Here is a 9,915-nt window from a genome sequence, read left to right on the forward strand (position 1 = left end):
GAGTGGGAGGTCTGCTCTCCACTCGGTAGGATTTTCAAAACTTAGGCGAGCATTGGGCTGCAGCTAAGCCCCCGAGTGGGAGGTCTGCTCTCTACTCGGTAGGATTTTTTAAAACTTAGGCGAGCATTGGGCTGCAGCTAAGCCCCCGAGTGGGAGGTCTGCTCTCTACTCGGTAGGATTTTTAAAACTTAAGCGAGCACGGGGCTGCAGCTAAGCCCCCGAGTGAGAGGTTTGCTCTCCACTCGGTAGGGTTTTCAAAACTTAGGCGAGCACGGGGCTGCAGCTAAGCCCCCGAGTGGGAGGTCCGCTCTCCACTCGGTAGGATTTTTAAGGCGTCCTTCTTATGGAAGGCACATTGTACTTGTGGCGTAGCTCGGAGGAGAGGGTAGCAGTCGACCTGCACCTCGTCCTCCTCGCGAGCGCACGTTGTACTTGTGGCGTAGCTCGGAGGAGAGAGTAGCAGTCGACCTGCACCTCGTCCTCCTTGCGAGCGCATGTTGTACTTGTGGCGTAGCTCGGAGGAGAGGGTAGCAGTCGACCTGCACCTCGTCCTCCTTTCGAGCGCACGTTGTATTTGTCCTTAGGCGTGTACTTAGACTGCAGCTAAGCCCCCGAGTGGGAGACTGGCTCGTCACTCGGTAGGATTTTCAAAAACTTAGGCGAGTACTTGGACTGCAACTAAGCACCCGAGTGGGAGACTGGCTCACCACTCTGTAGGATTTTATTAAAACTTAGGCGAGTACTTGGACTGCAGCTAAGCCCCCGAGTGGGAGACTGGCTCGCCACTCGGTAGGATTTTATCGAAACTTAGGCGAAACAGATTCGCAGCTAAGCCCCCGAGTGGGAGGTCTGCTCTCCACTCGGTAGGATTTTCAAAACTTAGGCGAGCACTGGGCTGCAGCTAAGCCCCCAAGTGGGAGGTCTGCTCTCCACTCGGTAGGATTTTCAAAACTTAGGCGAGCACTGGGCTGCAGCTAAGCCCCCGAGTGGGAGGTCTGCTCTCTACTCGGTAGGATTTTTTAAAACTTAGGCGAGCACTGGGCTGCAGCTAAGCCCTCGAGTGGGAGGTCTGCTCTCTACTCGGTAGGATTTTTAAAACTTAGGCGAGCACGGGGCTGCAGCTAAGCCCCCGAGTGAGAGGTTTGCTCTCCACTCGGTAGGATTTTCAAAACTTACGCGAGCACGGGGCTGCAGCTAAGCCCCCGAGTGGAAGGTCCGCTCTCCACTCGGTAGGATTTTTAAGGCGTCCTTCTTATGGAAGGCACATTGTACTTGTGGCGTAGCTCGGAGGAGAGGGTAGCAGTCGACCTGCACCTCATCCTCCTTGCGAGCGCACGTTGTACTTGTGGCGTAGCTCGAAGGAGAGAGTAGCAGTCGACCTGCACCTCGTCCTCCTTGTGAGCGCACGTTGTACTTATGGCGTAGCTCGGAGGAGAGGGTAGCAGTCAACCTGCACCTCGTCCTCCTTGCGAGCGCATGTTGTATTTGTCCTTAGGCGAGTACTTAGACTGCAGCTAAGCCCTCGAGTGGGAGACTGACTCGTCACTCGGTAGGATTTTCAAAAACTTAGGCGAGTACTTGGACTGCAGCTAAGCCCCCGAGTGGGAGACTGGCTCACCACTCGGTAGGATTTTATTAAAACTTAGGCAAGTACTTGGACTGCAGCTAAGCCCCCGAGTGGGAGACTGGCTCGCCACTCGGTAGGATTTTATTGAAACTTAGGCGAAACGGATTCGCAGCTAAGCCCTCGAGTGGGAGACTGGCTCGCCACTCGGTAAGGATTTTTTTTACAAACTTAGGCGAAACGGATTCGCAGCTAAGCCAGCCACTGGGGGAATTTTACTGAACAAATAAAAGTGACAAAAAATCATCGGGGAAATTACGACACTATTATCTTTCGAAATATGAACTACAGAAGTACTTTTATTACAACTCATCCGAGTGAATACTTAAGTGTAAAAGGGGCAGAGTAGATCCGCGTTCCAAGCTCGGGGTTCGTTGATGTTGTGCTCAACGTTGTAGAGATGGTACGCCCCGTTGTGGAGAACCTTGGTGACGATGAAGGGGCCTTCCCAAGAAGGAGCAAGCTTGTGTGGTTTCTGCTGATCCACTCGGAGAACCAAGTCTCCTTCCTGGAAGGCTCGACTCTTCACGTTTTTGGCGTGGAAGCGGCGCAAATCCTGTTGGTAGATGGTCGATCGGATCAGAGCCATCTCCCTTTCTTCTTCTAAAAGGTCGACTGCATCCTGCCGCGCTTGTTCTGCTTCAGCTTCGGTGTAGAGCACGACACGAGGAGCGTTGTGGAGTAGATCACTCGGCAAGACCGCTTCAGCTCCATAGACCAAGAAGAATGGAGTTCTTCCAGTCGACCGGTTAGGCGTGGTCCTTAGACCCCAAAGCACCGAGGGAAGTTCGTCGACCCATGCTCTAGCCGCATGCTTGAGGTCGCGCATCAGTCGGGGTTTCAACCCTTTGAGGATCAAGCCATTGGCTCGCTCCGCTTGTCAATTCGACTGGGGATGGGTGACTGAAGCATAGTCGACTCGTGTGCCTTGAGATGTGCAGAACGCCCTGAATTCTTTCGAATCGAAGTTTGATCCATTGTCAATGATGATGCTGTGCGGGACTCCATATCTGAATATCAGTTCTCTGATGAAGCTGACAGCAGTACCGTCGTCAAGGTTCTTGATGGGTTTAGCCTCAATCCACTTGGTGAACTTGTCGACTGCTACCAGTACATGTGTGAAACTGCTTCGACTTGTTCTCAAGGGACCCACCATATCCAACCCCCATACTGCGAAGGGCCAGACGAGTGGTGTGGTCTTCAGAGCCGACGCAGGCTTGTGTGACATGTTGGAGTAAAACTGACATCCCTCGCACTTGTCAACTATCTCCTTTGCCATCTCGTTCGCCCTTGGCCAGTAAAATCCGGCTCGGTATGCTTTGGCTACGATGGTCCGAGAGGACGCATGGTGGCCACAGGTCCGCGAGTGGATATCATCAAGGATTATCCGACCTTCTTCTGGTGTTATGCACTTCTGACCAACTCCAGTCGCGCTCTCTCTGTATAGCTGCCCTTTGATCACGGTAAAGGCCTTGGACCGGCGAACGATCTGTCGAGCCTCTTCCTCGTCCTCCGGGAGCTCCTTTCTCAAAATATACGCGATATATGGTATTGTCCAATCGGGAGTGATCATTAAAACCTCCATGACCAGGTCGACCATTGCTGGAACTTCAACCTCAGTCGGATCTGAGGCACTCTTGGGCTGCGGAGCTTCTTCGGTAAAAGGATCTTCTTTGACTGATGGAGTATGGATATGCTCCAAGAACACATCACTAGGAATGTCTTCTCTCTTGGAACCTATCTTCACCAAATCATCAGCCGCTTGATTCTTCAATCGGGGGACATGGTGGAGCTCCAACCCTTCGAATTTCTTTTCAAGCTTCCTCACTGCATTGCAGTATCCAGTCATGGCTGGGCTTCTAACGTCCCACTCCTTCATCACCTGATTGACCACCAGATCTGAGTCGCCATAAACCATAAGGCGACGGACGCCGAGTGAAATGGCCATGTGCAACCCATACAACAGGGCTTCATATTCTGCCTCATTGTTGGAGGAATCAAAGTGAATCTGGAGCACATATCTGAGCTTATCTCCTCTGGGGGAAACCAGAACTACCCCAGCACCGGAACCATTTAACATCTTAGAGCCATCAAAGAACATGGTCCAATGCTCCGAGTGAACTTGAGTCGGCAACTGCTGTTTGATCCACTCGGCAAGGAAATCTGCTATTGCTTGGGACTTAATGGCTTTCTTTGCCTCGAACTTGGTATCAAGGGGAAGAAGTTCAATCGCCCATTTCGCCACTCGACCAGTTGCATCTCTGTTGTGCAGAATCTCTGAAAGTGGGGCATCGCTGACGACTGTAATGGAATGATCAGAGAAATAATGAGCAACCTTCTTCGTGGTCATGTAGATCCCATACACAAGCTTCTGATAATGAGGATATCTTTGCTTTGATGGAGTCAAAACTTCAGAGAGATAATACACTGGGCGCTGAACTTTGAAGGCTTTCCCTTCTTCTTCCCGCTCGACCGTAAGTACTGTACTGACGACTTGTCCAGTGGCTGCGATATAAAGCAACAGAGGCTCTTTGCTGATTGGAGCAGCAAGCACCGGCTGGGTGGAGAGCAGAGCTTTTAGCTCGGCAAACGCTGCATCCGCTTCTGGAGTCCACTCGAACTTGTCTGCCTTCTTCATCAGTCGGTAAAGAGGTAATGCCTTTTCACCAAGACGAGAGATGAATCGACTTAACGCGGCCAAGCATCCAGTAAGTTTCTGGACGTCGTGCACTCGCACAGGGCGTTTCATTCAGAGTATAGTGCCAACTTTTTCTGGGTTAGCATCGATTCCTCGTTCGGAAACGAGAAAACCGAGTAACTTTCCACCTGGAACTCCAAATGTGCACTTTGACGGATTGAGCTTGATATCATACCTCCTGAGATTGGCAAATGTTTCAGCGAGGTCAGTCAACAGGTCGGAACCCTTTCGTGATTTGACCACAATATCATCCATGTACGCTTCAACGTTCCGACTGATTTGAGTGAGTGAACACTTTTGAATCATCCGCATGAACGTGGCTCCGGAATTCTTGAGGCCGAATGGCATGGTGACATAGCAGAAGCACCCGAATGGAGTGATGAAAGCTGTTTTTATCTCATCGGGTCCGTATAGACGGATCTGATGGTACCCGGAATAGGCGTCTAGAAAAGATAATCTCTCGCATCCGCAGTCGAGTCAACAATTTGATCGATGCGAGGGAGAGGAAAATGATCTTTCGGGCAGGCCCGATTGATGTGTTTGAAATCAATGCACATGCGGAGTGACTTGTCCTTCTTAGGAACCATGACGACATTGGCGAGCCACTCGGAGTGGTATATCTCTCGGATAAATCCTGCCGCCAATAGTCGAGCCACCTCCTCACCAATGGCTTTTCTCTTCTGGACGGCGGAGCGCCAAAGATGTTATTTGACTGGTTTTTCTGCCGAGTCGACTCTAAGGCGATGCTCAGCCAGTCCCCTGGGAACACCCGGCATGTCAGCAGGCTTCCATGCAAAGATGTCCCAGTTCTCACGGAGGAACTGGATGAGCGCTTCTTCCTATTTAGGGTCGAGTGTTATGGAAATATGGGTCGGAGCTGCATTGGGGTCGGTCGGGTGAATATGAACGGGCTTTGTCTCACCGGACGACTGAAACACTGATTCTGTGGCAGGCTTCTTAGCCCGCAACAAATCACTCGGATCTGCATTTTTCTTATATCCCTCTAGCTCGACCGTTGTTACCTGGGAATCGGCAATTTTTGAGCCTTTCTGGAAACACTCCTCTGCTTTTTTCCGATCACCAGTGATACTGATCACGCCTTTGGGGCCGGGCATCTTCAGTTTGAGGTACACGTAACATGGTCGAGCCATGAACCGTGCGTAAGCTGGTCTCCCCAAAATAGTGTGGTAAGCGCTCTGAAAATCCACGACTTCAAATGTCAGCTTCTCTTTGCAGAAATGCTTCGAGTCACCGAACACCACGTCCAGAGCTATTTGGCCGAGTGACTCAGCTTTCTTTCCAGGTATAACTCCATGAAAACTCATGTTGCTGGTGCTCAGTCGAGACATCGGAATGCCCATTCCTTTCAGCGTGTCCGCATATAATAAGTTCAGTCCACTACCACCATCCATTAGCACCTTTGTCAGTCGAGTGCCTTCGACGACCGGGTCGACCACCAAAGCTTGCCTCCCAGGGGTGGATATATGAGTCGGGTGATCAGACTGGTTGAATGTAATGGGAGTTTGGGACCATCTCAGATAACTGGGCGTCGCCGGGGCGACCATGTTCACCTCACGGTTGATAACCTTCAGTCGGCTCTTGCTTTCCACATCCACAAAGATCATCAGGGTGGAGTTAACATGAGGATATCCTCCCTCATTGTCCTCCTTGTCTTCGGCTTTGTCCGACTCCTTTTCCTTGTCCTTGGGCTGTTTACCTTGGAACTGCTGGATCAGGAGCTGGCACTGGCGAGTGGTTTGCTTCGGGTAAATGAAATTACCCTCTTCGTCTTTCTTCGTGTGGATGTGACACGGTAGATCCATCACGTCATTTCCTTCCTTATCCTTCACCTTCTTGGGGTTCCAGGATCCTTTGGTTTTTCCCTTGAACTTGCCCTAAGTCACGGCCAGAGCCTCCCCACGAGCCGCTGGTTTGGCCTTCCGCTTCTGTTTCCGACTGGAGTTTCCTTTCTCCGACTGACTCGTCTTGTACTTGCCGCTTCGGAGTCGGTCCTCCTCTTCACCATTGGCGTACTTGGTGGCAATTTCCATCATTCGACTCAGGGTCATATCTCCGGTCCGCCCAAACTTCAAACTTAACTCTCTGTTCTTAACACCATCCTTGAAAGCACAGACTGCCTGATGATCAGACACGTTCTCCATGGTATGATGCAAAGTAATCCACCTCTGAATGTACTCTCTTAAGGTTCCATTCGACTTCTGCACGCAGACTTGCAGCTCTGTCAACCCAGCTGGTCGCTTGTAGGTTCCCTCAAATGTCCTAATGAACACTCGGGAAAGATCTTCCCAAGTGTAAATGCTGCTTGGAGTTAACTGATTCAACCACGCCCTGGCCGAACCTTCCAACATGAGCAGTAAATGCTTCATAGCCACCTCGTCATTCCCGCCGCCGATCTGTACCGCCACTCGGTAATCCTCAAGCCAGGTTTCAGGCTTAGACTCACCGGTGAACTTGCTTACTCCAGTCGCCAACCTGAAGTTGGGGGGAATCACCGCGGCTCTGATAGCCCTGCGAAAGCATTTCGGACCTGAAACATGCACTCGGTCGCTAGTGGGCGCATCTCTGTCGTGGCCACCTCGATGAGCCCTGTTCCGATCGACCAAGCCTTGCACGATGATGGATCGCGCGTCAAAGCCTGGTTCCCTGGGGTCGATCGGAGCTCTTCGCCCCACACTGAGTTGACGCCTGTCATCTTGCTGCCGATGAGCGTAAGACCCACCCCTCGGGGGAGGAGTGGGCACTGGACGCCTGTCATCACGATCGTATCGGTCACCATATTGGTGTCGTCGACTCTCGCGTCCTTCACGCTGCGGAGGCGATCTAGGGCTGTGAGCTGACTGAACCGTATTCGCAGCGACGGATCGACTGTGAATTTTGTTGCGTGACTGTGACACGGCTGAATTCTGATCTCCTGCTGCCCGGAGAAAATCTCTAATCTGCATCAAGCCTCTGCCAGCCTCCGACTGAGAGGGTTGAATTGACTCTGCTATACGGGTTGCAGCTGCTAAATTCTGAATCAGGGTTCGATATACCTGAGTCGGCTGCGGGAAGAGTTGACGTCGACTGGAGTTGGGTACTCATTGCCGCGTGCGCTCGTCCAGTGCTCGCTGGAGGTTCTCCAGATGAGTGCGTTCAGCCAAGTTGGCAAAACGTGCCTCCTCCAAGGCGCGAGCTTTGGGGGTTTCTCCTGCGATGGGAGTATGCAGGGCATCCATGTTCCTGCGGCAAAGTTCTTCCCTTTGCAGGGAATCAAGTGGCTCGGGTTGGTACTCCTCATGGACTTGAGCGGGGTCACCTCCACCGTCCCTCCCGTTGTCGCGGGGGAATCCGGGAGGGCTACGAGGTTCGTTGACCATCAAGACCTCCACCGCTGGATCACTGCTATCGCACTCGGATGCAGTCTCTGTGGAGCCAGTCGACAGGTCGAACAGGCCGTAGAGGGACTCGTCGGGCTCGATTGCCGTGACTTGGGTGGTGGCCGTCTGGCGAGCCACCGCGTGCCTCACCCACCGTTGGAGCCTCGACCGACCAGAGCGCTTGCGCTGGCGGGAGACAGGGAGGGAGGACGACAGGGGAGTCGACTGATACGGGGTCGACGGTTGCCGCAGCAGAACGCCGCGGACACACGCCCGAAAATGCGTCGCACCGCAGACGGGGAGCGCGTCGATGTCGAGTGGAGCTTCCTGGAGCCAAGCGGAGTCGTCGGCGACGAAGGTGAGCGCGCCGAGACGGATCTCGCGGCCCTCGACCAAAACTCCACCAGAAACCATGATGAAAACAATCGGAACAATGGCAACTTCTCCAAAAATCGCTAAGACACCTGCCCCATGGTGGGCGCCAACTGTCGTGGTTCTAAGTCTGACAGTAGAATGGGGGGTAGGTATGGAGAGGCAAGATCCTAGCTATGGAGCAGTTGTGAAGACACTGGATGTACGAGTTCAGGCCCTTCTCGGAGGAAGTAATAGCCCTACGTCTCGGAGCCCGGAGGCGGTCGACTGGATTATGTGTGTTTGGTTTACAGGGGTGCGAACCCTTTACACTGAGGAGGGGGGTGGCTTATATAGTGTCTGCCAGACCCCTCCGACCCTCAGTTATGCAGAGTTTAAAGTACATTAAGGCTAGGCGTTACTGGTAACGCCTTACATAAAGTGTCCTAAATGCCATAAAGACTACTTAATTACAGACCGTTTGGATGTAGAGTGACTCTTGTTCTCCTGGTGGTCGAGTGGGTCTTCATGGTCGAGTCCTTTGAGTCCGTCGAGTGAAGTCTCTCTTGGTCGACTGGAAGGCAGTTTCTTCTGTGGGTGTCCTAGGGAAGGGTACTTAAGACAGGTCTGTGACCCTACCCTAGGTACATGACTTCATCACCCACCACACGCTCCACCAACAGTGCCCGTCGGCTGCTGTTGCCGGCACCCCACCGTCTGCCGTCGTGGCCGCCACACCACCGTTGAAAGCCATGGCCATCGTCTGCCCCACCACCGTGGCCTGAAAGCGGGAGGTTGTCGTTGTGTATGCCGCCCCACTGTCGGCCACCGCAGCCATCACTCGCTCCGCCACCGCGGCCCAGAGGCGGGAGGTAGCTGTCATGGCTGCCACCCCACCGTTGGCCGCCGTGGCCGCCACCCCACCATCGGCCGCCGTGGCCGCCAGCCCACCGTCGACCGCCGGGGTCATTACCCGCTCCACCACCGCTGCCCGAAGGCGGGAGGTGGAGGTGGAGCCCCACATGTGCGTCAACGACCTTGCGCGCTACATCGAGTTCCTGTGGGAGGAGGATGAGCGCCTAGTCGGGCATTGTAACATCCCAATTTTCAATTTGGATGTTATACATAGATCAGCATATGCATGTCATATTTATTCTTGCATTTTGGTTGTGATCCTAGAAATCTTAAGCAACTCAAGGACCCAAGGAGAAAGTTGGAGGTTTCACCAAAAATGAAATTTGAATTCTTTTCAAATTTGAAGAAAGGATCAATTTGATTTTATTATTTTTCTCTCCAATTATTTCCAATAGTAAAAATAAATGAAAGAAGATAACATGACTTCTTAAAATTAAGAGAAATATTGGAAAAAGTATTTTAAAATCAAATTATGATTTTCTCGTATTTTGTTTGCTATTTTATTTGAATTAGAAAAATATGCATTTTTAAAATTGCATTTTTAAGCCAGAAAAATGTTCACTTTGTTCTAAATATTTTATTTAAACGGCGAAAATTGTTTTTAGCACTTTTAGAATTTATTATATATTTTATTATGATTTTCTCTTTGGGCGAATTTTTTTTAAAAAAAATTCCGCCCGACTGGGCCAAAGGCCCAGCCGAGCTGGGGCGCCGCTGCCTTTCCCCGCGCGAGCGCGTGCCGCCGCCGGACTCCACCCCGAGCCGGACTCCGCCGCCGCCGCCTTGCACCCTCCTCTAAGGCACCTCGCCCCCCCTTAAAAGCGCGCCCGACCCCCCTGGAGCCCCACGCCGCCGCCGCCACCACCACCTCACCCCGCACCCCGCGCCACCGCCCGCCGCCGCCGCCATTACGGATTCCGCCGGAGCCGCCGCCCGCCGCCGTTGACCAC

The sequence above is a fragment of the Triticum dicoccoides genome, chromosome 5B (assembly GCF_002162155.2).
Source record: "Triticum dicoccoides isolate Atlit2015 ecotype Zavitan chromosome 5B, WEW_v2.0, whole genome shotgun sequence".
NCBI lineage: Eukaryota > Viridiplantae > Streptophyta > Magnoliopsida > Poales > Poaceae > Triticum > Triticum dicoccoides.